General features: G+C 36.0%; 1 protein-coding gene across 4 annotated transcripts in view; it reads left to right on the top strand.

Annotated features, from left to right (window-relative positions):
• The window catches only part of LOC140754297 (uncharacterized), a 185,103-nt gene that overhangs the window by 56,818 nt on the left and 100,298 nt on the right, over nt 1–27,987 (top strand). The window contains exon 2 of one of the 4 annotated variants that reach the window (XM_073089278.1): nt 18,191–18,216. The exons of the other annotated variants lie outside the window; for them this stretch is intronic. The gene's annotated coding sequence lies outside the window, so the exon portion shown is untranslated. The remainder of the gene's footprint in view (nt 1–18,190; nt 18,217–27,987) is intronic. 4 annotated transcript variants of the gene reach the window in all.

The raw sequence follows: 27,987 nt of genomic DNA, 5'->3' as shown, positions 1-27,987 counted from the left end.
TGGAAAATAATATGAGGTTTGTTTACATCGGAAGCGGCGTGTATTGCACAATGACCGGTAACTACTCGTATCTTAATATACGATTGTTCGTGCTGGCACAAATGTTTTTTTTTTATAATATAGGAGTAACAGACGAGCATGCAGACCACATGATGGTAAGTGGCTCCTGCCGCCCATGGACATCTGTAATCAACCCCAGATAGGGTAGATATTCCTACCTGAGGTCGGCCACAGATGCGCCGCTACCCCTGAGGACTAAGCTGGAACGCCTCGGAAAAGTCTGTCTCCCTTACCACACCCTTCAAACCGGAACGCAGCAGGGCGTAACACTGGTGTTATTAGGTAGAAATAGGTGTGGCGGTGGTGCCGCCGGAGTCGAACCACAAAGGGTTCTACCACCTTCAATGTGATAAAAAGTTGGTACAAGTGTAAAGTGCACTGACTGCATTTGGCTAGCATTGTTGACTTGTGCCTTCATATTTTAAGAGACACTTGAATAGCATTAGGATAATAATGAGGTGACTGATGATGACAAATTAATTTCATATTGGTAAGACTTACAAAACCTTGTAGATATTTAAGTGCAAAACGAATTTGTTTGTCATTTGTTTCAATTATATATGTATAAACAATCACATTTAAGCTGATTTTAGTCAACAATCGAATTAATATATTGTTTTAAGAATGATAGATATGTAAGTATCTGGTTCGAAGGACCAAAGTATTTAAGCTGTTTATTCAAGTGAAATACAGTAATAAATAAATACATTCATAAGAGTTGTAGAAATGTGTGTTACTCTATTAAATTACACTATTGCATCACAGTTACACAACGTCATTTGTAACTTAGAAAGACATGATCCATTCATATGTAGGTAGTTATAAATATCGTGTGTTACATCGCCGGCATTTTATTGCTGATGACTGCTGACCTTATGACACGAGCCTTGGCAAATTGATGCCGACATCATTCATACAATACATGTTTCATTGATAGACTGGTCTGTGGTCTGTGTTGAGCACAATAATAGTAGTGTAATGGTGTATAGTCTGCGTAAAACTGCTAGTCCGCTCTGAATATAGAAATAATTATAGTTAAAAACTAAAAACCACGCTAAAATCGTACAAGGAAAATCATTAATCCTGACGATCCTGTTGAGAAGCATTGGACAAAGCTTTTAAAATCATATATTGTCATTGGTTTTTGATAAGTATTCAAAATTTGAAATTAATCGGACCGTTCAAAGTGAGTAAAAATCGAGTTCAAAGATTCCGTTACATACATTCATACATACCAAGCTAATAAAAGCGTGGTAACAAATCGCGTCGTCATAGCAAATTGTATGACTACACCTGCTCGCAACAACTTCAGAGCGGACTATCCGTTTGGCGCGGACTACACTATGGTGTATATAAGGAGTCTAGTGTAAATTAAACTGTACAAAGTAAAGAAACGTCGAACTCGTTGGTCCTGGATTTGGATGTTGCTATGATTGAATTGCAGTTAAACGTTTTTGGTCAGCTTGCTGCAAATTTGTAACGTTCAGTGTAAATCATTGTTCTACCTACTTGCATTAAAGCACATGGCTGAGGATAGAATGCTACAGTTGTGAGGTTTCAGTACTCAGAAATGACATATGACCTGTGTATATGACATTTCGATATGGAAGGATTGTAATCGTTTTACAGATAAAAAGTCTCAGGTTATCAGGGTTATAGACAGATTTTTACAAGCTTACTAGCTGCCCCGGACACGTTGTGTTGCCATATAAATAAAAAAATGTTAAGGGTGATCTTATCACTTAGGGGTATGAAAAATATATATTAGCCGATTCTCAGAAATTTGGTGAAAATTGGTAAAGCCGTTTCGGAGGAGTACGGTACCTAACATTGTGACACGAGAGTTTTATATATAAGATAACTTCAATGATGCGGTAATAAGCTGTGTCATAGATATAATTGTTGTATTATGGCGTTGTATCTTCCGATCTCATAATTCATGCCATCACACAATGCGGGTCTCTAGGGTATGGTGTATTACATATAGGGCTGGCGGCAATGTTACGTAAATTATTATTTGTATGAAAAATATTATCAGCTACCTACTATAAATTGACGCTATGTTCTACTTCTTATTAGAGTTCACATCATCACAGCTCGGTTCGTCTACTTCACTTATTTTTACAGCATTTTGTCTCATTATGTTTTTACGCCGCTTTTTTCCATGGAAAACGTCGCGAAGTATTTAAAGATTATTGAACTTGAAAAATACTTATGTAAAGGATCTAGTTTTAATTAAATATTTTAAATTTCGATATCATATACGTACATATCTCTAATTTAATTGTTCTTTTATCTAAAAAAAAGAAGTATAATTGTATGTGTTGGAACTTTTTAAGGATACAGAAACAGCTTTGTTTATTAAATATTTCTGCAATTAAAAAATTCAACAAAATATTTGAAAATTTGGTTTGTGTTGATCAAAAACATTATGTAAAAATCTCTGCCAATTAAAATGTTCTCGATAGCACGACTTTTGTCTTAATTTTTGCAATAAATACCGGTTCATTCGAAAGAAAAGATAAAAACTTTCTGCGTTATCTTAATTGTCGGTGCCAACCCTAGGTATATTAAGTAATCAACGAGCCATAACTTATACTGCCGTTAATTAACCTCTGTAAAGAATCGTTTAGTCTACACTTATTGTTTAATGAACCTAGGTTTATTTAGAGTTCAAACACCTTTTCATTTAACTACGATTTTATTAGCTTGATCTTTTTTCTATACTATTATTATAAAGAGGAAAACTTTGATTATAATGAATAGGCTCAAAAACTACTGGACCGATTTTAAAAATTCTTTCACCATTCGAAAGCTACATTGTCCACGAGTAACATAGGCTATATATATAGATTTTGAGTCGGTACAAAGTTTGCCGGGTCAGCTAGTATATTATATGGGAGTAGCAGATGAGCATGCAGTCCACCTGATGGTAGGTGGCTACTGATATGGACCATGGACGCCCATGGTCATCTGTAATCGACCCCAGATAGATATATATTCCTACCTGAGGTCGGCCACAGATGCGCCGCTACTCCTGAGGACGAAGCTGGAACGCCTCGGAAATGTATGTCTCCCTTACCATACCGTTCAAACCAGAACTCAGCAGCGCTTAACACTGATGTTATGAGGCAGAAATAGGTGTGGCGGTGGTGCCGCTGGAGCCGAACCACAAAGGGTTCTATCACCTTCAAAGAGTAGTCGATTTATGTAAATAACGATGTTCGTTGTTCGGATTGCCGTTAAACCTTTTAATGGTCTTGACCGATCGAATCTGTGTCAGCCTTAATGATAATCGTGTTTGATGTTATTATATCAACATGTGTACTCAAAAGAGTCACGAGTACTCACAAGACTATGAAACTTGTTGATACAATGATTACAGTGTACAGTCAGCTCTAGAAGTAGATGAACAGATCCAAATTTCAAAAATACCTATACACTCAAGCGTTCATAAGTAGCTAAATATCCATATCATCATAATTAGATGAATGCAAACGCAAAAGTAGCTGAAAACCGTATGTGTAAAATGGCTAACGTCATTAATTTTAAGAGTTTTCGACGTTCATCTTATTATGGTGCTTGTTGTGTTTAGCTACTTATGAAAGCTTGGGTATATAGGTAAGTATTTTTTAAACCTTAATATGTTCCTCTACTTTTGGAGCTGACTGTACATCGTCCATAGTTCATACGGCGCGCATTATCTAAATATTTTGACTAAACGTATCAACAGTTGGATGATTATACACTTTCATAAAATGTTTACCTTTTTGCCAACTATCTGTCTCTTTCTGCCTCGTGGCTGGTGGGTATCGCTGTCTCGTTCCACACCTTGAACTCGTAACATTTGCGTTTTGTAGCGTAACGGTGCGAATCGTGCCTACACGCAACGTCTGCACGCATCTCGGCTCTTTCTAGTGAATCTTCAAGATTGTCATCTCTTTAAAGATCATTCTGTAATGTTTTGGATTTGTCTTCTAAATGTGTTTCTTTTTTTGTTTCAGGTAATTCGATGTACTGCTGCTTCGAATTGCTGTCAGCTTTACTAAGTTTGAGGAGATTATATTCAGAAATATTCTTCTTTAGTTCATTTTGTATAACCAAACTATGTAAAAGATTGGCTAGAGAATTGATACAATAATGTTTAGTATGAACATACATCATTGTGTTAGTGGTTATGGATACGACCCTGTCAAAGTATATTTTGTACAATGTACAAATATTAAGAGAAAAGGTCTCGTTTGCGATTGAAATAATAATCAATACCGACCTTGAATTTGATCCTGACAACCGCCTACGTTACGAAATATTAGATAGCGATTTTCCACCTGAATGTGCTCTATATAAATACTTATAAATATGTATGTGAATGGCACTGATAAACAAGTGAAGAATATTGTTTGTTAACAATGTAAGGCAGTGATAGCCTAGTGGTTAAGAAACTCAGTCTCTCGAACGAGGGGTCCCAGGTTCAAATCCCAAGTTATGCATGTATTAGAAATTACTTATCACTTGCTAAACGGTGAAGGAAAACAGAGTGAGGAAACCTGCATACCTGAGAGATTTATAAAAAAAACTCAAAGGTATGTGAAGTCTACCAATACGCACTTGGCCAGCGCGGTGGACTATGGCCTAATCCTTCTCATTATGAGAGGAGGCCCATGCCCAGCAATGGGACAGTAATGGGTTGCTGATGAACAATGTAACCATAAATATATATATTTGGAAAACATTAAGCTTAAACCTTAAGCCCAGTTACAATTTAATAAAGCAAGAATAGACAATTTTCACCCCAAAAATAATCTTGTAAATTCAAAGTTATTTAAAGAGACGAGAATCCGTCCAGATCTGAATTAAATCTTGCTTTAGTTGTAAGCGAAAAACAAATTTTAAAAGGATTATGTTTAGCCAACAGGATTAGAGTGATGCTTATAAATCTCAATTTGCTCGCTGTTTTAAGAAAGTGCGATGTTAATTTGGAAAGATTTTACGTAAGCGAATTGTTCACAGTAAGACTTTTTAAAAATCAATCTAGTTAGTTAAAAGTTTTTAAAGATAACAACGTGGACAATAACTTTACACTGGAATGACACTTATACGAAAGTCGAACTTTAATTATGATTATGATGCGTGATAAGTTTTTTAAATCATCGTCATCATCGATCCATCTCTGTCCCACTGCTGGGCATGGGTCTAATTCAAATTCAAATTCTAAAAGGATTAGGTAAAGGATTATGAATTTTTTTTTAAAGATAATTTGGGTTTCTTCACGATGTTTTCAGTCACCGTTAAAGAAAATGATAATTCATTTATAATATGCACATAATTTTCAAAAATCTAAGGTCTGGGATTTGAACCTTGGGACCCCTCGATTGAGAGGCCGCGTTCAACCACTAGGCTATCACTGCTTTTAAGACTTTTTACATTAAATTATATTCCATGTTTGAGATAAAAGAAGTAGCCGAATGGACTCCTAATGCAAGTCTAATACACTTTCTATATGTAAAACAATGTATATAAAATTCATATTAGTTCCGTTCCGATTCACATTGTCTGACCTGTGGACATTATAAAAACGTTATAAAGAGAAGTAAGTTCTTTATCTGATAAGAGACGAGATGCTAGACATCATACATTACATTATGGATACAATTCTGGTAGAAAGCAGTCGAGATATTATTCCTTCTACGTCAAGACAAATGATAATCACTAATAGATTGGATCTGCAATTCGTATTCGGAAGCACTGCCGTCCCATCTATTTCTGCCATATTATTATATATTTCGATCCGAGATCCGATCTATCGTTGCTGCTGTGTTATGCTTTGAAAGGCGTGGTAAGGGAAACATACTTGTCCGGGGCATTCCAACTTAGTTCTCAGCGGTAGCAACGCCTTTGTTGTCAACCTCCATGTCCATGCGCAAGCAATACAGGGTTATGTGGGACCCTTACCGCAATAAACCCCCCCCCCCCCCCCCCCCGGTGGTCGTCCTCGGCGCTGCGTAGAGGACTCCGGGATCTCTAAAGGAACGCAACCGGAGTGCTCTTAGCGCGTTGCCCCGTCGGGCTCCACCCAGGTGAACTTGACGCTCGCCACACCGTTTGGTGCGTCGACGGTATGCAACCACACACAGCCTCTTACGACAGGCAGGGGATACCGTAGCCCTATTCTATTCCCGGAACTAAAGGGATAAATTATCACTTACTTGAATGCCACTTGCCATCAGGTAGAATGCAGGCTTTTTGCTACGATCAGTACTATAAACCAAAACTAAACATTATTATATTACGATCGGACAAGGAAAATATATTATCTTAGACAAAAAAGGAAAAGTCAACAACCGGTCACATCCCAGGGTGGGCAAGACATGAAACGAGGTCAAGAGTTCTCGCATTTCGTATGCCCATTCCACATTTTTCGCTCGTTAAGATTCTGCGCTGAATTACTTGAAGAAAATCCTGCCAAATTTATGCATTTTTAAAGGTTGGAGTTTTTGAGTGTCAGCATTATTAAATGTGTGTACGAAGCTGTGTTTTAGTTTAAGGGTGTGTTAGGGTAAACTTATTTTAGGATTTTTGAAACATCGGCCCTATTTTCTGCTTTCATTTAGTCATCACTAACGTGTTATTGGTCCGATGCTGTGTACCTCTCGAAATGACACGGGATTAAGCCATAGTTCAATAAGTGGACCAAGTGCGGATTGGTAGATCTTTGAGAATATTCCTTATTTAGAGAACTCTCAGGCATGTAGGGTATGCTTATGAAGATTTCCTCTACCGTTAAAAGCAAGTGCAAGACATACTTAATTTATAATACGCATATAACATTTTAATAAAATTAGAGGTGAACAAACGTGAAAGGCTGAAATTCCACTGTGTTCTAGTAATGTAACTTACTTTTTCTAGCATTAGTTGGATGAACATCTTTAGATCTAGACTTCATGTATTGAGATTGTGTCATACCTTTGTAGTTATTTTATTTTAGGGACTTTTCAGCAAAGTCAAAATATCTGTTACATTCACATTTTAGGGACTAAACAAAATACCACGTTAAAACATCACACATGAACTTACAGAATGTTTCGAGGTGTGAAACTTTTAGCGTGTTACACGTTTTTTGAGTCTGCAACCGCTCTCAAATTACCGCAAGCTAGCCCATTATCACGTACGCTGGGCGAGTCGTATATTAATATAGCCATAATTATGACACGTTTCCCCAAAATGTTGGAGAAATTTACATTTTTATGAACTGCCGTATTTTCGTGTTGAATTTCGTTTCGTTGATGTGTTAATTTTAGACATTTGGTACTTATTGGCGGTTAAAGATAATTTGTTAGTAGTTGGTTAGTAAGATCAGTATTCTGAATTTTTGGCTTTTAAAATTAGCAAAATGCAGTACCTGATGATAAGTGGAGGCCACTTATCATCAGGTACTGCACCGACATCTATAATCAACCCTTTATATGTTTAGACCTCTCTTGACCTAAGAGGACTTGGAACAGTTTTTGTATTTCTTCTTCTTCATCGTTTTGTATCTCGACTTCTTGCCACACACTTCAACTCAGGATACAGCAGTATTTAATGCTGCCTCCGGAGTCGAACCATGAAGGCATCTACCTTTAATGATACCAGCATCTCACATTTCTATTGTAACTTTTCTTTACTGTTGTATAAATAAGATTTATCCCTAATTTAGAAAGCTAAAAGGATTTCCTTGTTTTAATGGATGAATTTAAATAACATTTTCCAAATGGATCATGAGTACAATTTTGGACTTCTGGCGTACGAATTCTATAAAAAGTCTAAAATAACGGTCCTTTCCGCCAATTACTAAGGTCTCCGCGGACCGAAATTGTGACCCTGATTTTAAAGGTTATCCTGAATAATTTGATACTTTATTTTATACTCGCGTGTAGATATTTTTATCCATGTCCATTATATTTCGCTAAGTATACTAATTGAATTTATGAAAATCATTTACAGGAACTTAACCTTTAATTGTGATGGTGTTACTTAGTGTTCCAAAATAGTAAAGTGGTCTTTATTTGTTTTTATTCAGTAAATTAAAAAAAAAAATGAACGCTTAGTGGTTCACAGAGCTAACAGTACCTACATTTACGTCCGTTATTAATAATCAATCTATCTAATGTTTTTCGTTCCAAACATCGAAATCTGACGTCTAGTATGTCAAGAACATTTTTTGGCACGATAGGGTCTGATGCCAAATTTTGAGCTTGGTAAGAATAACATTGGATTGGTTAATTATTAATAACGCGTCCAACGAAAAATAAAGTTTTACTTTTCCATAATTTATCATAGTGTTTATAGTGCCTTTATGTTCGAAAACTTTTTTGAGCCTATATCTATTAACAAAAAACGATTTGATTTGATTGCTTTGACTATTGATTTTTGTTGCCTAATACTTCATAATAATTAAATCAGCCTCTATTGTTCAACTTCACACAGTGTTCACACCATCCTTTGTAACGTGGCCTCGTTCCATTGACATGATTGACTATGGATCTGATCTCAAGGTCGAAGGTATGGCCAGAAGGATGGGCAGGATGTGGGCGCAGCATCTGAATCATACCGTTGTGCGTTTCAATGTTAAATGTAGCAGTAGATACTAATGGCTTCGAATTTGGTCCCTTAATCGAGGGTCCGGATTTCGCATACCCAAAACATTTGATTTTTCAAAGTTATTCGATTTTTTTAAATGTTGGGAGTAGCAAACGTGCTTGCAGTTCACCTAATGGTAAGTGGCTACTTCCTAAATTTTTACCAGATGTCGGCCACGAATGCGCTGCTACCCCTGAGGACTAAATTAGAAAGTATTTGATAAATATGTCTCCGTTACTACTACCTTCTAACCAGAACTCAGCAGCGCTGAGTCCTGGTGAGAAGGCGCTCACAATGCTGTTGTTAGGCAGATATAAATAAAAGTTACAATGCTGAAGGAAAAAACGTAACTGAACCTAGAACCTTAGATTTCTTTAAAAAATAGTTCTTAGGTGATTGAAGTGTACCAATTCCCACTTGACCAGCTCTGTTGACTATGGCCTAAGCCTAAGTTTAAGACGACACCGTAATTGGTAGACGGAGCTTCAATATTAAATTCCTAACATATGTAATATGTATACATAATTACATACTCGATGTTATGTGCTGTACTCATAGATGATAGTATGTTGTCCACCTACACATTATAGTGGCTTTATGTATAAAGACGATAGGAATCTGAAGGTAACGACAGTAACACCCAAACATGATTTTAGTGTAAGACCTGTGTGGGAGGATAGAATCGCTAAATGCTGGAAATGAATTAATTCCATTAGAACGATCGTTGCGATTATGAACACTGAAGTTTCAATTTTATCAAGATGTTTTCTAATTTCGACAAGATGTGTAGAGTATCTTCGACTAATACGAATACTACTGTTAGTACTTCTGCCGCTTGCATGTTGTTCATTCCTTCATATGTGAGGGTAATGCTTAGTAAGATCTACATAATTAAAATATTCAAGATTATTTATACCATGTCTTTTTGTTTTTGACGTTCTTGATGGAAGCTTGACCTCTTGTTATAACTCAGTATTAAACACATAATTTATTTATTTATTATATGTATATGAAGGTGGTAAAACCCTTTGTGGTTCGACTCCGGCGGCACCACCGCCACACCTATTTCTGCCTAATAACAGCAGTATTAGGCGCTGCTGTGTTCCGTTTTGAAGGGTGTGGTAAGGAAGACATATTTTACCGAGGCGTTCCAGCTTAGTCCTCAGGGGTAGCGGCGCATGTGTGACCGAACTCAGGTAGGAATATCTAATCCTATCTGGGGTTGATTGAAGATGTCCATGGGCGGCAGAAGCCACTTACCATCAGGTGGACTGCATGCTCGTCTGCTACTCCTATATTATAAAAATAATAATAGTAATAATAAATGGCGTTTCAGGTGCCGTAAATGAGAAGGATTAGACCGTAGTCCACCTCACTGGCCAAGTGCGGATTAGTAGACTTCACACACTTTTGATTACTTTTTTACGTATAGTCTCTCACGCGTATAGGTTTTCTCACGATTTCCTTCTCCGTTAAAGCAAGTGGCACTTAATATTTAATACGCACATAACTTAAAAATCTCTGATTTTCTTTTCAACCTCGCTACCCAAATGAAAGAACAAATGTCACCCACTAGGCTACCACAAGTGCCTACTAATCTAAGGCAATTCGTATTACAGTACAGATCTCGGCAGTCACATTCGGTCCGCTAACTAGATCGTTTCTAATTTGATTACGACCGGCAAGCTGTTCGACGTAATCGGATTATCGCCGTAACATTGGACATTTTTGTTTTGTTTTATTGTTGCTCATTTTTGTTGTATTCAGTCCAGTCCACTCACAATGGTTTAGCGCCTTATAGGTTTTTACAACAATATTGTGTTTTTTCAAACAATGCCATGTACATTATTTTTTTTTTAATATCTGTGTGTATGTGATGACCAGCATAGAGTTACGTATGGAAGCGCCACCGCCACACCTTTAGATGATAGTATGGTCTGGACTGAGAGGTAGTACCACATCTATTTCTAGTACGAAGTAGTAGTTTAGGTGGAAGGGTCTAGACGCCGGCTGACATATGTACATGTTCCGACCCTCCTAGCTCACAGAAATAGCACCTCATCTCTAGTTGACTTTAGCTGGAACTTTTTTGTCATGGAGATGGTGTCAAATGTTAATGGGCGGCAAGGACCATTAACCATCATGTGGACTGCAAGCTTGTGACTCCTCTAGTGTAGCAAATTGTTAGATATAAATAGTTTTACATCGGTATAATTACATGAAAATCGCCTTGGGATGTTATGCCTAGTATTTTTTTTTTTATATTACTTATAGGAGTAGCAGACGAGCATACAGTCCACCTGATGGTAAGTGGCTACTGTCGCCCATGGACATCTGTAATCAACCCCAAATAGGATTAGATATTCCCACCTAAGGTCGGCCACCTATGCGCCGCTACCCCTGAGGACTAAGCTGGAACGCCTCGGAAAAGTCTGTCTCCCTTACCACACCCTTCAAACCGGAACACAGCAGCGCCTAACACTGCTGTTATAAGGTAGAAATAGGTATGGCGGTGGTGCCGCCGGAGTCGAACCACAAAGGGTTCTACCACCTTCTAAAGTTCTTCCTACCACCTTCTAGTAAGTTTACTTTAGGTTTTTAAAGTCGGTCAATGCTATAACCATTAATATTTTTATAGTATTCTGAAATATGTTGCCGAATCCATGGAAATGCGTTCTGTCTACGCGCTTTGGATGCTTCTTGCAACACTGCAAGTGAGAGTTTGGCATACAGCCAGACAGTGGGATTAGGTTAAATAGATTAGGAATTCACTAATAACTTTGTGTGAGCCAAATTCGACCAGAGTCAGGCTTACAAAATCGGATACAAACGATGAACAAAATTTTAAATATTGGTATCGGATAAATAAGCTTAAGAATAAAAAACCTATGTGCCCAGCAGTGTGACAATGGGTTGAAAGGCGCTTAAAAAACTACAGATATTTTAACCTAACTGAAGACTTAGTCCTTTAAGGACCAAAATTTAATATTTTTAAGACTGAATAATATTAAGATGAAACGCTTTAAAAAAGCAAATCTACACAACTCGTTATGAGGTACAAAATTATTAGAATATTTCACGGTGTGACATGTGATTCACGACCACCTCTAGATTTAGAAGATTGAGTCTAATATAAAACGTGGCGAGGGAGACACGCATATCAACGCAATCCGCAGGCCGATCACAAATACAACTTCATACCTATCTGAGATTGATTATAAATATCCGTGGACAACAGTGGGCACTGGATCAGATAGACCGCATGCTCGTTTATTATTTCCTTTAATAAAAGTTCAGAAATAGGCGTGGCGGTACGTTTATTTTTATACAGTCCATACAATATTATCACCCACAATATTTTCATTACATACAGACAAAATTGGATGGATTGTTTGTTTACGCTGTCCCAGTTGAGTTATATGATTCATTGGAGGGAAAATATTATGCTAGTGGCAGATGTGCAGTAATATTGCAGCTATAAGTGAAAGTTTGGCAGCCGTCCAGGGCTGGGATTGATGGAAAACACGGTTATATGCCTAATGGAACTTAGGACTCGGCTATAATGGACATGAAATGGGTTTATAAATAAATTGTAATGCTATATTTTTTTATTATCATATAAGTTGTGAGAACTTAAATGATATACAATAGAAATTAAAAAAAAACATTTTCTTTATAATATAGGAGTAGCAGATAATCATGCAGTCCACGCAGTACCTGATGGCTACTGCCGCTCATAGACATCTGTAATCAACCCCAGATGGGATAAGCCTATTCCTACCTGAGCTCGTCCACAGATTAGCCGCTACCTAAGGACTAAGCTGGAGTGCCTCGAAAAAGTATGTCTCCCTTACCACTTTCAATCCAGAACACAGCAGCGTTAAACGCTGCTGTTATGAGGCAGAAATAGGTGTGGCGATGGTGCCGCCGGAGTCGAACCACAATAGCACAATAGCATTACACTCAGATAAATCAATCCCAGCGTTTCGGGTCAAAATTCACGTATTGGATTACGAATGACGAAATGTAATGACTCCACTACGAGTATCATATGCATGAGATACTTTAACCGATTTCCTGTTGAGTGCTGTAGCCTTTATTTTCTTTCTGAATTACTTGCTCCATGTTTTTTTAATATCCGTAGCAAACGAGCATGCAGTCCACCTGATGTTACGTGGTTACTGCCCATAGACATCTGTAATCAAACCCCAGATAAGAGTATGGTCCTATCTGAGATCGCCAGATGCGTTGCTACCCTTGAGGGCTAAGTTGGAACGCGTCGGGTAAGTATATCTCTCTTACTATATTATTTAAACAAGAGCACAGCAGTGTTGAAAATTGCCGTTATTAGGCAGAAATAGGTGTGACAATAGTGCCTCCGGAGATGAATTACAAGGCTGTATCACCCTAAGAAAAACTGTCAACAACTCCTCAATAAACCGGTTACAATTTAGTTACAATGTAAATGTAGCATTACACTCGGATAAATCAATCCCAGCGTTTCGGGTCAAACTTCACGTATTGGATTACGAATGACGAAATGTATTGACTCCACTATCATATGCATGAGATACTTTGACCGGTTTGCTGTAAGTGCTGTTGCATCTATTTGCTTTTTGAATTAATTACTCTATGTTTATTATTGTTAGTAGCAAACGGAAATGCAGTAATCCTGATGGTATGTCGCTAATGCCGCCCGTAGATCTTTGTATCAACCCCAGATAAGATTAGGGATTGAGGTCTCCATCCATGCTGTGCTACTCCTGAGGATAACGCTGAAATTTAATGTTTCGGATAAGTATGTGTTCCTTACCATATCTTTTAAGACAGAACACAGCAGCGCTTAACACTTATAGACGATATAAGTGTAGCAGTGATGCCAAGTCGGACCACAAAGGTGATAACAGGGACTTACACATATGTGGACTTTATGTTTATGACACTTCAATGTCTTAAAAAGTCATATCAGTTAGTAGAGCATTGTTCACCAATTTTATCGTTAATCCTATTTGGACCAGGTTATGTGTTGGCTTAAGTAACTATATCCACTTAACTTTACACATTCATTGGCTATTTCTGCCACAAAACCTTCCATGTATAGCCATTCACACCTTTCCTAACATTTGCGTAGGCAGATTCAAATTCAACACCCAAATATTTGGCTCATTACATCCATTACTATTACTCGCAAACATTGTACACATATATGTCCAATTCTATGTTCGTTAACATCTATTTGTAAAGTAAATTGCGTTATTAGTGGCTCTAAATCACACCCACTATGCGTAGGAGTAGCTTTAAAAGGTGTGGCGCAACAACTAGGCACTTTCCTATTCACATGTACCACAGACAACAGTGATAGCCTAGTGGTTAAGAAACGCGGCCTCTCGATCGAGGGGTCCGAGGTTCAAATCCCCGGCACGCACCTCTGATTTTCAAATTTATGTGCGTATTAGAAATTAATTATCACTTGCTTAAACGGTGAAGGAAAACATCGTGAGGAAACCTGCATACCTGAGAGATTTATAAAAATAAAAAATAAATCTTAAAGGTATGTGAAGTCTAACAATCCGCACTTGGCCAGCGCGGTAGACTATGGCCTAATCCTTCTCATTCCGAGAGAAGACCCGTGCCCAGCAGTAGGACAGTAATGGGCTGATGATGATGATGATGTACCACAGACTGTGTATAGTCCTGAGTGCCTCTAGATTTGAATTTTGCACCCCTTGAAGATGTAAAGTTTACGTGCACCAAGACTATTTCCAGTACATGGTGAATTTGAAAATCTTGATTACCTACCTTTTTCCGGATCCTCGTATAAATTCATAGTTATTTCTATAGAACTCTTTGTGGTTCGACTCTGGAGGTACCACCTCCATACATACCCATTTCTACCAAATAGCAGTGTTAGGCGTACCACTGCAGCTTATTGCATAGTTGTGGTAATAAAAGTTTATCTTTGCAATATAGTGCCCGATCTCTCAGTACAGTTATACCGTTATAGGTACAATGTTGGTACCGTGTGATATCGTCCGTGCTATGGATATGGACGTGCAGATTGGTTCGTGTAAATAAAAATATACGAAATTTGCCGTCAACGTAGTTGTTTTGATTGTGGTACGTGTGAATAGGTGCTAAGGTTTGCCTATAATGGCAAATTTGATACAGCTGATATTAAGTTTCATCACTTCAAAACAACGGAAAAGGGGAAATATTTTAATTGTTATTTCTAAATGCTGCAACTTATAATTAAATTCCTATAATAATATAGGTAAAGCAATATAATTATATGTGGTAGAACGATATGTTTTTGTATGAAATTATTTCGTGGCAATTCGTGAGGACAAGGCATTCTAACTTAACGCTTAGAGATCCGCGGGTAAGTTTTGACAGCACCTTAATGTCCAGCTAATGGGTCATCGTGATACACGTGCAGTACATTACATAGTTTATCTTTATTCATGTTGTGGAACTACAAGTTGAGCTTCTTCAGCATCTCCAGTCAAATTGTATCGGTAGAGTAGCCCCTTACTTGTGATATAACCTTTACCACTCCAATAAACATCATTTTCAGTTCTTTCTACGTCCTTTAACTCCGTTATAATGCTGAATATTTGCTGATCATTTAACTGTTCTGCTTTTATCTTAGAAGAGGGACGCTTCAAATTCCATAATTATTGACAGTTTTCACATCACATATGGGTCTAGAAAGATTAAGTAAGTTAAACTAAGTATGTTTGTCTTACCACCTTAGCATAAAGAGACCCTCTTCCACCTTCATGAAATGATTGAGAAAATTAATCAAATAACACTTGTTCCTAACAACATTAAGATTATGCCAGTAGAGTAACATCGTTATCAAGAAGTGTCGCAATCATGTTCAGCAAACAATCTAACTTCGTCATTAGTTCAATGCTTCGATAGTTCGATTATAGCGTAGGGTCAACTGGGTCATTCGATTGGGTCAAATGTTTCTGCATTCATTGAATGCCAGCTGACTTATACATTTGTTTCTATTGGAACTATTAATGAGTTTGGGATGAATGAATATATTAATAATTTAATTTGTATTTTCAAGTGGTAAAGCGAAAAGGGAGAAAAGGTAATTGATTTCGTGTCTATAGATATATAGATAGTTTAGTGTCTTGTTCAAATAAGTGTAATTCAAATGTTTTGGCACTTATCAAATTAGTACGATGGTCAAAATAAGGATTGAAATCCAAATCATCAAAAATAAAGATCTAATATCATTTTCAAAACACTAGATACTTTTGTACTTATTCACTTAAAGACAACTCTATCAAGTGATAAAGTTCGCTAGTTTTTCTAACTTCCTCTTATTCTCTTATTGGGTGCAATAAAATAAAATTGATATTACAATAACTTCCAAATTAGAGGCCAAGAAACTATAACTAAAGGATCATCTACTCTGATCAGCTTGATTGTTTAACTACTGAACCGATTAAAATTTATTTTTAGGACGTTTTACTCGTAAATTTGCAAATAAGCATGGCCACTGCTGACTGACCAGAACACACCAGCTAGGCTACTTTTATTAATAAGATGTTATGTTGGGTTTAAGTAATTATAATTTGGATTACTTTCTCTATTTGTAATATACAAGCGCCTGTCATTGAACTGCAAAATGAAATATTTTAATAAGTAAGGATTCTCATAATATTTTTTATGTAAATAAATATTAGTCCAAAATACAGGTAGAGGTGGAGATATATAACCTTGCGCTATTTAAGTGATGTCAGACTTATGAACTCAATTGTAAGCATCAGTCATCAGCATAATGGAATGCCAGTGGAACCCCTCAAGTGAGACGCGGCTCGTGGCGTGCTGACGACGCAATCTTCGTGTCTCGTTGTGCGTGAACGCGAATTATATGGCTCGCTTTACGTTGAGGGGATTTATCAGCTTTTTGTGCTGTTGAGGTTTTCTTAGAGGACGTTGGATTGATTTTTGAAATCTGGCTAGGATGTTAATTTCTCTAAAGTATTAGCTTTCATCTCACTTGGCGTCGAAGACCTGCTGGCAAAGAGATTAAATTTAGAACTATAGAGCAGCCCTTGTCAAAATATTCGAAACAAAAGATTCCATCTCGCTTCACACTGACATTATATGATTCATTGACATTTCACATTTATTACAGAATGGATAATAATTTTAACTAATAGGAGTCGTGGAAGACATTTTCCTCCTCATGTCTGATCTATTTCTAATATATACTAATATCTGAAGCATATTCACTTATCTTGTTGCAGTGTGGATTGGTCACTACGAATCCTCTTTTCCTGTCATATTCATTTCACATCGTTGGATTTTCTCGTTTCTGGTCGTCTGCACAAAATAAACTTTCAGTTCCATTTAATTAGTAACGCCATGTGTCAAATGTGTATTTTTTATTGCTTCCTCCTATCTTTACCTTTCCGGATCAAAAATAATTCCACGTATCACCAAGTCTTTATTAACCATTTTCATCAAAATGATTTGATCAATTTAGTCACGATTTATCTGGATCAACCACCCAACTTTGATTCATACTATTAGTCCCAATCTAAAGTAGTATTCTCAATCAAAGGTGCTGTCTTAATAAATTCAATCTCGGATCGATTCGTTCTAAAGACAGACACTACTAAAGTATTAATGGTACAGTCTTGAGTATTTTAAGATTTTCACAAACAGTTTCGTGAGACTATGTGTTCCGAGATTCCGACTTCAATAGTTTGTTACCGTAAATAGTTAAACTTTTGAATTATTTGTTTTGTTTGGATATCGTTGCTTGTAATGTATTTGCAATGTTAATAATTGTCGTGTTTCTCAATATATGTAGCTTTATTGTTCGTGTTGTATCGTCGTTTATCTCTATGGTCTCGTCTCTCTCAAAAAGAACTGGATGAATTTCGTTAAAACTTTTATTGTATGGAAGCTTAAGTTGAGAATTGAAAGTGGTATTTTATAAAACTAAAATAATAATGTGAGCCACATATATGTATACCGGAAACATAAATTTTAAGTAAATTTGTATTAAAGGAGGGGACTTTTGAGTGTTCGTCAATTATTTTATTTCATTTTCGACAATAAGGCCAATGTAAGTTGTATACTAATTAACACGTTGAATAATTTACATTTTACATTACTTGTAAAAAAATCAAGGATCTATTTATAAAGATTTAAGAGGTAGAGCCCTTTGATAAAACGGACTGACAGCTTGAGCTTAGTAATAGGGTCCCATTTTTAGACTTTGAGCACGGAACCCTAAAAATTAACGAAATATACCACATAAACGTAAAATTTAAACCTGACATTTCCATACTAGCCAGGTGTATTGTTTAGTAAAAATACGTTGTCCTCAATGTAGGAAGGTCGACAGGGGCGACATCTTTATTGCTTGACATTTTCGGGTCTAACCTTTGCATGATAAATGAGGGTACTAAGTATTATATTACCTACCTACGGTGTGTTGATGGTCAATAAAACAGGTATTTTCAATGTTTATTCACAGGTATTTGGTGCATTTATGGAATGATAGTATGTACATTACTGTCATCTCATAATAGCTTCTATCTGATGGATAATATAGGAGTAGTAGACAAGCATGCAGTCTACCTGATGGTAAGTGGCTACTGCCGCTCATGGACATCTGTAACTAACCATAGATAAGGTTAGATAGGTTAAGTCGGTCACAAATGTGCTGCTACCCCTGAGGACTAAGGGTTCGTACACAAAACTGCGATGCTAAGCTAAGCTATGCTAAGCTAAGCTATGCTATGCTAAGCTGGAATTCGTAATTATCTCTCTTACCACAACTTTCAAACCAGAACACAGCAGCGCTAAACACTGGTGTTATAAGCCAAACAATCGTTTGGCGGTGGTGCCACCAGAATAGAGCTTCGAAATATGTAAATCATATAAACAAATCATAATTGCGATTCTCGTACATCAGTATCATAAAAATAAAAGAACAGTAGATAACAGAAACAGATTTTATTCCTGTGAGCATGAAGTACGCGTATAAATAAAAGTAGTAAAGTAGATCACAGATTGGAATTGTATTTATAGTTTGATGGGATGGAAGGAGCCCGTCAGATCTATAAATAGGCCAGGATCAGCTCTCGAGCGCATTCCTGCATCGGTCGGCTATCGAAGTTTAAATTACGTTTTGAGGTTTCTCCTTAATTTATTGCTTGCCTCGTCTGTCTATTTGCTTTATTTTTTATAAGATTGAAGTAGCAAACGAGCATGGAGTCCACCTCGCGGTTAGTGGATGGGTACCGCGCGTGGATGTCTGTAACCAATTATATGGATGCGTTACTTCTCCTAATAACTAACATTGAACGATAACAATAACACGAAGTCATATTTCTTTCATTTTATCAGTATATCTTGCAATCCTTCTCGCAGGACCAATATTCTCCAATACTCTTTGATTATTTGGAAGATGTTTCAGTCAGTCAGACAGAATGGTTACAGTCAACGTATTATTTATTTCTATCTTATTAGTAACCTTTCAATCGTGATCGATGGACAAAATCGACAAAGTTGAGCATTACTGCTATAGTTAGAAGGCACGTGTTTGAAAGATAAAATTTTCTTACTCATCCACCCACAATTGGCCAGAGATTGTCGAAATATGACAAATAATTTTGGATTTAACCAATTTCATTCATCAACGAGTTATTACCCAAACAATTTGGAAATGGCAAATTGGAGTTACCAATTCAAACGATTAGTTACCCATTGAACCGCCATATCGATTCAACAATTACAACCATCGAGTCAAAAATGGCATAGAAAATAAATATTTATGTTTCAACTTCAAAATGATACGTATTTGTAATTCGATACGCTGAAGTAACGGAAATTGAATCGGCGGAAAGCGACCCCGTTGTCGTCCACGATTGAATAACCTCAGACCAAAAAGTAAGACATCTCCGCGCGGTACCTACATTAGATGAAAATATAATGGATTGAAGGTGCTACAATTATTCTGTATTCTGGTCTAAAGAGAGACATTTAAGAGGCAATCCAGCTTCGTCCTCAGGGGTAGTGTAGGGGGCCGACCTCAAATAGGTATCTAATCTTATCATTATAGATATTCGTTACAGATTTCCATTGGCAGCAGTAACCACTCACCAACAGGTGGACAGCAAGTTTTTTTTCGCTAAATCTATTTAAAAAATAAATTACTGGCACACATTATGAGTTTAAATTGAAGGACTTAAATTTGGCATGATTTGCATTGTAGAAGGCAAATGGCAGAATTTTAGAATACTTCAAAGTTTGTTCCAAATGCCTAGTCTATCTTTTTTAGTCTAAGCTACAATATCGTTTCGTTCAAAACGTGATGGAATCTGATGTATTTGCATTTTGATGTTTATAGCAGATCGTTGGCTTTTGGTATTGCCATTTTACAAGTACTGTCATTTTAGAAGCACGTTGTATTACTTAGTTTAAGTGTATCATTTGTCAATGTATTTTAATTAAGTCATATAATAATCAGATGGCGTGGCGACCTATTCTCATACTCATTAGATGTACAGAGGGTACCGGGTTCAGTCCCCGGTTAGGCAGACTTTTATTGATTTTTTTTTTTTTATATAATATAGGAGTAGCAGACGAGCATGCAGTCCACCTGATGGTAAGTGGCTACTGCCGCCCATGGACATCTGTAATCAACCCCAGATAGGATTAGATATTCCTACCTGAGGTCGGCCACAGATGCGCCGCTACCCCTGAGGACTAAGCTGGAACCCCTCGGAAAAGTATGTCTCCCTTACCACACCCTTCATAACGGAACACAGCAGCGCTTAACACTGCTGTTATTAGGCAGAAATAGGCGTGGCGGTGGTGCCGCCGGAGTCGAACCACAAAGGGTTCTACCACCTTCAAATTAATATTTCTGTTCTGGGTTCGGTTCCTAGTGCGAACACTCTGATTTTTCAAAGTTAGATGCGTGGTAGAAATTACTGATCACTTGATTAAAACGGTGAAGGAAAACATCGCGAGGAACCCTGCACACCTGAGAGTCCTTTTAAAAAAGTTGTCAAAAACGTGTGAAATTTACCAATTCGCACTTGACCAACCCGGTTAACTATGGTCTAAGCCAGTCTCACTTTGAGAGGAGACCCGTGCTCATCAGTTGAACCACTGATAATGGATTGACAGTGGCGATGATGACGATACCAGTAACTCACTGCCGCCTCACAACTTGTGTTATACCTAATGTAGAACAATGAAGAACAAAGAAAAACATACAAGTCCCGTTAAACTAAGCAATTACTTAAACGAGTTCAAATGCCACGTAGTTCATATATAATAAGAAAATCATTGTCACCACATCGCCCTCTTTCCCACGGAAAGGTCGCGAATGTAACAATACGTGCTTCAAATAAACCATTGTTTGATGGAGTCAAGTGCGTTACGGTTTTAAACAGTTCCGGATAAAAGCAATATGCTTTTGGATAACCTTTTGTTAATACTGATATTAAAAATAATATAAAATACTGGAAGACCCGCGTGGCGGGGCGGTCACCATACCGGTCTGACGCGCAAAGGGTCCCGGGTTCAATCCCCGGCCAGACAGATATCTAAATGATGAATTTAGATTTCTGTTTCTGGGTCTGGGTGTTTGTGTATTTGTCTATGTGTGTCCATGGCACCCACGACACAGGGAATCCTAGTGTGGTGCTGTGAGTGTAGAAAGCGTTTATTTATTTTATTTATTTGTTAAGCCGGAAGTTGGACTCTTAGAACGTTGAAAAGGAAGCAAACGTTGGCACAAATGTTTGTACGAATATCAGTGTTTGTTGTTAAGTCGGAAGTTGGCCCTTAGAAAGTTGGGAAGGAGCAAACGTTGGCACAAATATTTTTTTTAATATCAGTGTTTGTTGAAATTTAAATAAAGTATATAGGATTTCAAAAGTTTTTTTTTAGTATAGGTACCAAAACAATATTTTATACGTACCTTTCATTTAATCTTATTTCTAAATCCATAAACGGATGGGTTCCGTTTTTGGTTCTGTCGTATGGAACCCTAAATACTGCTAAGATACTATTTTGGCCTTTTTAACGCAAGAGGTGACCCCTTACTTAAAGCAAACCTCTTTTGAGCCTATTTGAAATTCTAAGTGTGTTCGTACCAGACCTTGTAATAAAGCACTTGTACGAGTATATCAGTATTATGATAAACTATGCGAACCTAATAATAAATTTAATGAAGATAGCGTCATATTTAAATTTAAAGGTCTGTTTAATATATACGAGGTCATAGAAACGTAATTAGTTATTATAATGCCCATTTTATTTGTAACTGGGTCATATTAATATTTTAAACTACATTATAGTATTTTTGTAATGTATGTATGCAAATGAAAATGTTACAAAAGTATACATTATTTTTATACATATTTTATTTATTTTTATGTATAAACAACCCTATTTTATTGTCTTATATGAGTATTTTTCTTTTATAAGTATCAATTACTGGTACAAGAAACAATAAATAGTAGATAATTGTATATAGTCATTGTTAAAAAATAGTTTAAATAAACACATTATAATTATTATTATTAATAATAAGAATTACAACAATAAGTACCGTTGAATAATGTTATTATTTTTTATTTAAATAAAATAAAAACATTTTTGCTGTATTATTAGTACACATAAATAAATGGCTAAAATAATAAAACGTTTCTTTAAAAGTCGATTGTTACGCGAAATAATTCTCACGGTATTGTCACGATTCTAATAAATAAAATATAGTCGGCAACAAAAATTCGTATCGCTTTGAATTTAGTTCGTGTGCGAAAATAAAAAATATCGGATCGATTAATTCGTAGAATTCGTCGTGATTCAAGTGCGGTGACACTACGATACTAGTACTATTCCCTAAAATTAACATTATAGCTTATTTTGTAACACCGAGTTTTTGTACCATAGTTTCTTACGAAGTTTCAGGGATTCCTCACCCAGTGCAAAGTGGCGTATGTCCTTTTGGACAAGTTTGACGATATTAATCATCTGTAAACAAACAAAAAATGCATAGGTATACGACGCTAAGTATACAAAGAATGTAGAAAGTTGTATCAAAAAAGTCCTAAATAAAATGGAGTAACAGTTGTTTGTTGTCACACACACACACACCCACACACACACACGTCACACGTCATCCCATTGTAACTGTCCAGTACCCTTAGTATGAGTTTTTACAAAAATGACTGTATCAGAACTGATTGGAAATGTATGGGAATAACGTAAACAAGTACAATAACAGTCATTTTTGTAAAAACGTAAAAAGGCATACTAAGGGTACTGCTGCTGGTATGCTGGTGTGCTTCACACACCATCTATCAATGGCGAGTTATAAATGTAATACTGTTAAATATCTATACTTCTTATTTTTCACTAGCTGACCCGGCAAACTTTGTACCGCCTCAAAATCTATTTATCAAATATATTTCATATAAAATATGGCCTATGTTACTCGTGGATAATGTAGCTTTCGAATGGTGAAAGAATTTTTAAACTCGGTCCAGTAGTGTTTGAGCCTATTCATTACAAGCAAACAAACAAACAAAGTTTACCTCTTTATAATATTAGTAGCCTGTCGCGCGTCGCCACCCACTGCAGGATGTAGGCCTTCACACTATTCTTCCACAAGTTCCAATCACCTACTGTTCTCTTCCAGCTTTAAATATCTAGTATTATTTTAAATCTTTATTGTTGCACATTATCTACCGCGACCGCTCAACAGGTGGATCACATACCTGCTTCATACTTCCATCACATAAAAACGTTTCAAATAACTATAGAGTATAGTCGGCTACGAAAATTAGTACCGGCTGGAATATCGTTCGTGCGAACAAAAAACGTAAAGAAATATGCAATCACCGTAACAATAGCACGCAAACAGGGTTGCCAACTACATGTAATATTGTATTTAGTATTATTGGTACTAGTAGGTTCTGAAAGACGCTGTCCTGTCAACGCTGTCCTGTCAAAAGTTTCCGAGAAAAGCGCCATCTTTCGATTCCAAAAGTATTTTTAAGCTCGAACTGACCACATAACATTTTTGTTTGAAATCGGTTGTTTCAACAAAGTGTCACTTGACATATTTTAAAATACTTCAAATAATTTTCAAGTAAAAATTAAAATATGTCAAGAAATATACTACAGTATATTTCGGGTTTCTTCAGCATATTGTTAAAAATGTTTAGTATGCAAAAATACTATACTCGTACTTCCGTTCGTAACATATTTTAGTTATTTACAATATTTTTTCCAATTTTGAATGTAAGCATTTATATTTTATTTTTGTTTTTTACAAACATTATCATTAGAATGCAAAAAGTGCAGAAAAGTTATACTCCAATAAGATTTAATAAAATCTATTTGTTAGGGGAGAAATAAATTTATGTCTTGAAAATCTATTTTTTTTTATTTGGTGGTGGTATGTATGGTGATGTATATTTTTAATTTTTGCATCTGCATGCATCCTTTGAGGGAAGGAGGGTGGTACATACTGTATGGTTTAAAATATATACCATCATACATATTTGTAGCGGATTGTTGCGAAGTAGTTTTAATCTTAACTTAATCTATTTTTTCATTACATTCTCTGTAAAATACTATAATAATGCAATGTCGACAACCCTTATAAGCCAAGGTTCCACACCTCTGCTTTTTTCTCAAGCCATTGAACTATACCTATTATGCCATGCGATTATTCTCGCCCGGAGAGACCGTACTTCTATCTCGTAAGGTTTAAACTCAACTGTCGGTTATTTCTTGCTTACAGTAAGTTCAAGGTTCTAATTGCGATTGCATTGTACGGTTAAACTAGAACGCTGTAATGCATACTGTTAACTTTTTTACTATAGTTTTTAGCTTATGAGTAAGATTTTTTACTTGAATTTAAGTAGTAAACGAACATGCAATTCTGATGGTAAGTGGCTCCTTGTCCCTATAGTCTCGGGAATAGAATAGGGCTACGGTATCCCCTGCCTGTCGTAAGAGGCGACTAAAAGGGGGCTTCCGTGGTTGCGGGCGGCAAGAGTGGTAGCTCGAATCGTCCAGCAAGCAACCCCGGGAAAGACGACGGTATGTGTGGTCGCATATCGTCGTAAACACCAGATGGTCTGGGAGGAGACAAAGTGGTCCCCCAGGGCAGAGCCCGATCGGGGCATCGCGCTTGGAGGACTCCGGTTGTGTTCCCTTGGAGTTCTCCAACAAGCGTTGAGGACGGCTACCGGGGTTTTTTAGTGCGGTAAAAATCTCACATAACCCGGCGTCGCAACCACGTCGTCGGGTAACTTTTGAAGGTTTCCTCCTCGTAAACTGTTGGAATATAGCAAAAACTCAAGCCTCTTATAATGTATAATATTCAAGTAGGTTATATATGATAAAGCTGGCAGCTGAAAAACATATATTTTTACTTCTTCTAATTTGTCATTCTGTCAATGATTCGATATAATAAAAAGTATCTTTTTGGAGTGAATTTTATTTTATTATATTTCATAGTTTATTTTCTCGTTCTCCTGTGGCCTATTCCCAACAGGTTATGGGCCCAGGCTACGCTATCGTAAAATATTGAAAAATATAGTCATCTACTAAGTATAAAATTTATGTAATATTTCAAACATGGAGTCGCGGAAGAAAAAGACACATGAAAAATGTTTGATGGCGAACGGCGATGGCAAACAATAATATATATAAGTGTCTAAACCAATACCGTCTACGGCGAAAACAATAATGGATGACTTAAATAAAATTACGAATGGAGAATTTTTTTGGCTACACAATTATTTTGACTGCGTAAGAAACAACTTAATTTGGAATTGCGACCAGATATCAAACGCTGATACAACTTCTTTTAATGATTGAGTAATATGATCACTAACTTGGTGCTAAACTTGATTAAATGGATCAATGGATGAAATGGATCGACGGATTATGGATCAAAGGATGAAACGAATCGACGGAATGCATATAATTCAATGTCTCATCTTTTAGATTCAATGAATACATTCAAAATGTTCAAAGTAAAAATTTAATATAGAAAAATGTGTAAACTACTACAAGAATACTTACTACATCATGCAGATACACAAGCTAATATGCATTTTTATCATGGAAACTGTTGGTGTAAAAATTATATTTTTTTGCAATCTGAACCCGTCGCTATTACTGATGCTAACTGTCATTATATCAAGTACCTAATTGCAACAAAATGGAGACAGTAGTAGCTATATAACTGTAAATGCATTGGACACTGCAAATAAAAATAAGGACAGTTTCGCTTTTATGTCTTAAAAATGAAATTTATTTGATTTTTGTTCCAATTCTAACCCTGACACTTGTTTTTCTTTTAGATTTGAAAACTCTGATCACTTTGAAAATACAAAGGATTAATATGTGTCAAATGACAGACTACGTTTAAAATTGGAGGAGCTAAAGATTTGGTAAAGGTCAAAAACAAAGAATTTAAAATTCTATACTGTTCACCAAAAGTTCTGTGGAACTTTAGTTCTATGGAACTTAAGCTGTACCTATGCAGCTTCTTAGTAAATCGAATTGAATAATAAAAGGTATGTGCCGGTTATTAAAAAATGAAGGGCATATTTATAAAAATAGTAAATGTCTAATATGTAGTATAAAGGATGATAGTATCATTATTTTTCATAAAATGATAGATCACAGTATAAAATAAACTTAATTCAAAGTTAGAAATCGTATTAGTTATGGCACAAACGGTCATTTGAATAAACAGAAATTAAATTTGAATAGCAGTGATAGCCTAATGGTTAAGAAACTCGACCTGTCTAACGAAGGGTCCGAGGTTCAAATCCCAGGCAATCACCTCTGAATTTTTTCAAAGTTATGTGTGTATTAGAAATTAATTATTACTTGCTTAAAAGGTAAAGGAAAACATCGTGAAGAAATCTTCTACACCTGAAAGATTTATATAATAAAAAATCTGAAAGGTATGTGAGTCTACCAATACTCACTTGGCTAACGCGATGGATTATGACCTAAACCTTTTCATTCTGATAGGAGACTCATGCCCAGCAGTGGGACAATAAATGGGTTGATAAAATTTGAATATTTTTAAAGATTTTATTATTGACCGTCATGTGACAATCTTGAATACTTATATGTAATCTGTGATCTTGAATTTCTGAAAGTCAAGACTGACCAGCTAATGGTAAAAAAAAAAAACATTTTTTTTTATTATTCACTGTGATGTTTGCGATTCGATAACGTCGACTTCCTTTGATGACAAAAATTGTCTTTATGTTACATGTATTTTAAATGGGAAATAAGTATCATTTTAAAAGTATAAAAGTGAAAATGTATCCTATAGTAACATTATTCATTTACATTATGATAATGATCGAGAATATATTTCTGAAATAATGAACTTAAGGAGTTTTTGTTGGCAAGATAATTATGTATCATTAAAATTTACCTTATAAAACACAATAAAATGGTGAAACAGAGCAAATGAATCGTATATTAACCGAAATGGTTGTAAATGCGAAATTAAATAAAGCTTTTGGGGTGAAGCTGTTACAACAGTCATATACCTACTTATATTTATAAAAATATACATATTCCCCACTAAAGCTCTGATAATAAATAAATAAAACACCATGTAAATTGTGGCAAGGTAAAAACAAAATCGATCATATTAAAATGTTTTGGTGCTACTGCTACGTTCGTAACACAGTTAGCAAGATTAAAGATAATAAATATAGTTCAAAAAACTAAAAAACACGCTTTTATGATAAAATTAACTAAAAAGTAGAAAATCTAAATGAATCTAGGAATCAATTAAGGAACAGTAAATAGTATAATTGTGAAATAAATCTACAAAGTTTGAACGAAATCTGGCCGTTTAAAGTGGGTCAAAATCGCGCCCAAAGAAGTCGGTTACAAACATATAAACATACAGGTGAAGCTAATAAAGCTAATAAAGCGTGTAAAAATATTTTAGATCCAGCCTAGTTGGTAAAGATTTTAATGGATATACATTATTAAATATTAAAAGTAATGAAATGTCCATAGCTGCTAAGCAGATCATGTAGTTGATGAATTAAATATTGAAAATAATGACAACAAACATTGAGCATTACATATCAATATAAAATTTAGAAAGCCTGACTCTGATTCGGCGAAACTAATTGAAAGCTAACAACAACATTCCTTAAATGATAATGCGTCAACAATAACTATTAAATACTTGATCAATCCCTGAATTATTATATACGGATGCACAATCCTGATAGCTGATTTTTA

Source organism: Epargyreus clarus, unplaced genomic scaffold (assembly GCF_041222505.1).
Source record: "Epargyreus clarus isolate Ecla_fem2 unplaced genomic scaffold, WU_Ecla_fem_2.2 ptg000029l, whole genome shotgun sequence".
NCBI classification, from domain to species: domain Eukaryota; kingdom Metazoa; phylum Arthropoda; class Insecta; order Lepidoptera; family Hesperiidae; genus Epargyreus; species Epargyreus clarus.
The sequence above is the reverse complement of the archived record's forward strand: the minus strand, read 5'-3'. Positions and strand labels throughout refer to the sequence as shown.